This window comes from Ostrea edulis, chromosome 2, assembly GCF_947568905.1.
Source record: "Ostrea edulis chromosome 2, xbOstEdul1.1, whole genome shotgun sequence".
Lineage (NCBI taxonomy): Eukaryota > Metazoa > Mollusca > Bivalvia > Ostreida > Ostreidae > Ostrea > Ostrea edulis.
In genome coordinates, this window is record NC_079165.1 from 78,211,894 (window position 1) to 78,218,214 (window position 6,321).

Here is a 6,321-nt window from a genome sequence, read left to right on the forward strand (position 1 = left end):
CACCATATGTATGTGATAAGGTGATAATTGAATATTGCTATATAGATATGGGGAGTTGACAATGGAGAAGCTGAAATCATCCCGTTTGTCATAAAGTTAAGTTGCTAGTTTGACGATAGTATTTACATTCAATGAAATATCTAAGTAGATGTGGACGACTCTGTGGTGCATTTATTTCGAGTTCACTGGATTTATCGAATTGACGTATGAATGAAAGTTATTATTGTTAATAGATAAAACGTCGTCGATATATCTAAATGTCGAATTGAAGGCCACAGCAAGGTATTTTTTCTTCTCAAGTAGCATTTTTTAATACATTCTGCTTGATATGAATATAAAAACAGGTCAGCTAACAAAGGAGCATAATTCGTGCCCATGAGAATTCCAACAGATAGTTGGAGGACCTCATTACCAAAGACCACGAAGACATTGTCGATGAGAAACTCTAGCATGCTTTTGTTTCAACTTCAGAGTATTTGTGCGTAGAATCAGAGTAATGTTTAACAAAATAATGTTTTGGATGATTGATCACTAGATATGAATATTTCCATTTTCCATGTTTGTTTAAACAAAAAAGATGAGCGATATACATATCTAGGTACCTCGTGTTGACACATGAACGCTTCTAAATAGAATAAAAGGATTATTCCCACTTAGAGTTTACGTAATTCACTTTGTTGTTACTGTAATTGTAATTGTAATCAAAAGATTTATATAGCGCCCTATCTACATTAGTTCTCTAAAGCGCTTTACAAATGTGAGAGGAAAGATAATATAAAATCGATGTGCACACACATGTGAATAAAATATTCATAGTGTCAGAATTAAAATGCATAAATATTATTATTAATATATAGCGATATGATATGATTACCCTAATAACATATGAAACAATTTAAAACAACCCTTAGGAATAATTAAATACATAAAAGGACATAGGTATAATAAGAAACAAACAGCAGGTTTTTGGGGTTTTTTTTATACTGCGAGTATAGTACATGTATATCGACCTGAGGAAATAATCCCACAATTAATGTATGTACAAAATAGATAGTTTAACCATGAATTACATTTAGATTGTGCAATATTTGTATATGTTTGGTGCAGATAAAATTGTTTATTGTACTGAACTAAACGTTGAATATTTAAAGAATCTATTATTTTTTGGGCATATACGAGAAAATTAGAGACAAATAATAGAAAAGGAGAGAAATTAAGGGGGAAATTGACTTGTCAAATAAAACATTGATGAATATGTAAATCATCTAGATAGTGAGTCCAGAAGCTTCTCCCAATCTAATCTTGTACAGGATCCATTATTGACTGAGGAAATACGGCAACATATACAACATATACGGCGGAAACAAACTCGTAGATCATTTATGTATTCTTTTCAACCACATATTGCAATGTACATATGTTCCTGAAATGTTTAAGGTTGGTAAAGTAATCTCTATCTACAAAGGCAAAAATAAAGATAAATGTAACCCTACAAACTACAGAGGTATTACATTGACTTCTGCAATAAGCAAACTACTTGAAAAGGTTATTCTATCTCGCATTGAAAATGAATTAACTGAAAAGCGCATCTTATTTCCACATCCGTTACAATTTGGTTTCAGAAATGATCATGGTGCTATACCAGCCTGTTATGTCTTGAAAGAAGCCATTGGCTATTATGTATCAAGGGGTTCGCCAGTCTTCTGTGCTTTTTTAGATAACGAAAAGGCTTTTGATAGAATATGGCACAGTGGCCTTTTATTTAAACTGCATACTCTTGGAATAGATCGTAGAATATGGAAAATCCTGAAATACTGGTACAATGGCAATAAATGTTTTGTATCCTTTGCTGGGATGAATTCGTCATTATACAATGTTTCACAAGGTGTTGGTCAAGGAAGAGTTCTTAGTGCTTTTATGTTCCTTGTAAATATAGACGATCTCTTAAATGAAATTTGTAAACTCAACTATGGGTTATTGTTGGGTGATATACATATACCAAGTATACTGTTAGCAGATGATACTGTTTTGCTGAGTAATTCGCCTCGCTCTCTTCAAAGTCTGTTGGTTATTGTTGAGCGTTATGCATACAAATGGAGACTTCATTACAATCCATGTAAAAGTGTTTTTATAGTTTTTAATAAGTTTCCTCTTTCATTTGTAAATTATGAAATGAAATTATTTAATGATCATATACCATATTGTGATAGTGTCATATATGCAGGTTGTTTGCTTCAAGCAAACATGAAATGTGACAAATTGACAGATCGAGCGTGCAAGGCTGCAAGAACTAAAATACATTCCTTGTATACAATTGGTGTGAACAGTTTTCAGATTCATCCTATAGTTTCAGCTAAAATTTGGAAAAGGATTGTGTTACCGTCGGCATTCTATTCTTGTGAGCTATGGACAGCATTATCTAAAGAAGATCTGAACAAAATTGAATATATCCAAAGACATTTTTTTTAGAATAATACAAGGTTTTTCAAAATATTCTCCATCTCTTTCGTGCATTGCAAATCTAGGTTTATGGACTATGGAAGGTTATATTGATAAATGTCGTTTATTATTATTCGGTAGACTGCATAGAGCAGATCAAAACTCTACTCACAATAAAGTATATAGATTTATCTCCAATGTTTGTGTTGCTGAAAAGTTTCTTGTGACAAACATTATTACTGATACTCTGACAAAATACGAAATGTCTAATGTATTTTCTGACCATGCTGATATTGTTTTTGATAAACAATCATTTTTCAAAATTAGTTTTTAAAAATGTATTTCTAGTAGAAGATAGAAAATGGCATAATGCAATATCACAATGTCAACATATGTCTTTTTTATGAAAATTCATTGTAAATTAAGACCAAGTCATATCTGGTGTATCCTTAATGAAAATCCTGGTCAACGACGGTCTATTAATTGTCTCTTGCAACTTGCTTCTATGAAAATAGTTTCAAAAGAATGTACTTTGTGTGGTAAAAATGTTTTAAATTATAACATGCATGTAATGCTTAGTTGCTTCAATGTTTTATCAGAAAGAGAACATTTACTAGAGAATATATTGGATCTGTTAGACCTTGAAGAATATGTTAATTTTGAGAGCCAAAGTATTGAAACACAATATCTTCTCTTCTGGGATGTATTAATGGTACTAGCTTTGGAAATTTGTCTCGTGATAAATGGAAAAAAGTAATTTAAATTGTTTCAAATTACGTTTTCAAATTGAAAAATCTCTTTATCTTTGATTGTCGTAAAATGTAACTTTGCACATATATAATTATGTTTGTTTGTTCCTGTTCATATCTAATTATATAATGTTTTAGTTGTTAATTACTCATAACTCTCCATTACCTTGGAGGAAATAAAAAATATCTTATCTTATCTTATAAGGGTTGAATTAATAATTGCAAGTTCTTACATTCTTTCATTCAGAACTACTCCCCCCCCCCTTTTTTTAACCAAACATTAGTTGTGTTCTGTAAAATTGAAAATGATTTATTTTATTCTTTGATGTTGGTGAGTGATCTGCAGTTTTCATTGAATTTTCACAGTTGATAATCCTGACATTTTGTACTTCAAATTAAACTTTGTGATATAATAAGAAAGTTTACTTCCATTCTTACGCACACGTTCCTTATTTGTGTTTGCCTTGAAATGATCGATCCTTTTACTTTGGTGTTCTGAATGACAATGAACGATGAACGCACGGCGAAAATTTTGTGAACGGTAAACGCTTTCTGAACGCAGAACTGTAAACGGAGATCGTAAGGTGTACGCACGGTGAGCACACGAAGAGCGAACGGAAATTGTAAAGTAGAATGTTTCAGGGACTGTAGTTCGTCACACACGAACTACCTTTATATAAAGTATTAGTATTTTGCTGCAAAACTTTAGTATGGTTTGCAAACCTGTGTACATGCTAAACGTAATCGTATCGATAGGGGGTGTAATTGTATGCATAAAGGTGTAATATTTTCTATGCAGTTGTGAAGGTATCTATTAATACATATATATTTGTATACATGCATGATTGTCTCTATACAGGTGTGATTGTCTCTATACAGGTGTAATTGTCCCTATATAGGTATATATATATATATATATATATATATATATATATATATATACATGTATATATATACAGCACCTGGTGTGATTGTATCTATAATCTATACAAGTGTGATTGTCTCTATACAGGTGTGATTATCTCTATACAGGTGATTATTTCTATACAGGTGTGCTTGTCTCTATACAGGTGTGATTATTTCTATACAGGTGTGCTTGTCTCTATACAGGTGTGATTATTTCTATACAGGTGTGATTTTTCCCTATAGAGATGTGACCATATCTTTATGTAAGTATAATTGTCTCTTTACAGGTGTGATTGTCTCTATACAGGTTTTATTTGCTTTATACAGGTGTGATTGTCTCTATACAGGTGTGATTGTCTTTATACAGGTGTGATTGTCTCTATACAGGTGGGGTTTTTTTCTATACAGTTGTGATTATCTCTATACAGGTATGATTGTCTCTATACAGATGTGATTGTCTCTATACAGGTGTTATTTGCTTTATACAGGTGTGATTGTCTCTACACAGGTGTGATTGTCTTTATACAGGTGTGATTGTCTCTATACAGGTGTGATTGTCTTTATACAGTTGTGATTGTCTCTATACAGGTGTGATATTTATACAGGTGTGATTGTCTCTATACAGGTGAGACTGTCTCTATACAGGTGTGATTGTCTCTTATTGGATGTGATTTTCTCTGTATAGCTGTGATTGTCTTTATATAGGTGTGATTCACTCTATTAAGGTGTGGATATATCTATATATGTTTGATTATCTCTATACAGGTGTTATTGTCCCTATAGGTTTGATTTTCTCAATACAGGAGTGATTGTATCCATAAAGATGGAATGAATCTATACAAAGTGTGCCCCGATTGATTGCATTTGATGAGTGGTAAAGGACATTTAGGGGGCCATAAAAATTGTTACCCCCAGGTTAACTGATGGGTCTATCTCTGGGGATGCATTTTTGATATTATTATTTGATAATAAGTGAACTAACATTTAGTCAATACATTAATGTACATCGATATCAGGTATTAAAGTGGAATTGTGAAGCTCTGAGATTATTCTCCTTCTAACAGTAGCAATGAGAAAACAATTGGATGAATTTGTTTCTTCCACTACGATACATGGAATTAACAAAGCCGGGGATTCCAGTTTGACCAGACGCAGGTAGATATGGTAATTCATCCTAAGTCGAGTATTTTGAAATTATCTGATCAGACACTGGCCGGTACGAAATGAAACGCAATGGAAAATCTGACATCGTTGAATCAGCTGGGGACAGTTCTAGCACCATTACTGGTATTCTTTATGAGAACCGCGTCAGTGATATGTGAAGTCGAGGTCTCATATACTGACCCAGATATTTTATTGCTTTATAAAGATACTGTGAGGTCAAGGTCTGTTATACCAACGTCAGAGGTTTTATTACTTTATAATGATACGGAGAGGTTAAGATCTCATATACATGTACTGACGTCAGAGGTTTTATTGCTTTATAATGATACGGAGAGGTTAAGATCTCATATACTGACATCAGAAGTTTTATTACTTTATAATGATACGGAGAGGTTAAGATCTCATATACTGACATCAGAGGTTTTATTACTTTATAATGACACGGAGAGGTTAAGATCTCATATACTGACATCAGAGGTTTTATTACTTTATAATGATACGGAGAGGTTAAGATCTCATATACATGTACTGACATCAGAAGTTTTATTACTTTATAATGATACGGAGAGGTTAAGATCTCATATACATGTACTGACATCAGAAGTTTTATTACTTTATAATGATACGGAGAGGTTAAGATCTCATATACTGACATCAGAGGTTTTATTACTTTATAATGATACGGAGAGGTTAAGATCTCATATACTGACATCAGAGGTTTTATTACTTTATAATGATACGGAGAGGTTAAGATCTCATATACTGACGTCAGAGGTTTTATTGCTTTATAATGATACGGAGAGGTTAAGATCTCGTATACTGACATCAGAGGTTTTATTACTTTATAATGATACGGAGAGGTTAAGATCTCATATACTGACATCAGAGGTTTTATTACTTTATAATGATACGGAGAGGTTAAGATCTCATATACTGACGTCAGAGGTTTTATTACTTTATAATGGTACGGAGAGGTTAAGATCTCATATACTGACGTCAGAGGTTTTATTACTTTATAATGATACGGAGAGGTTAAGATCTCATATACTGACATCAGAGGTTT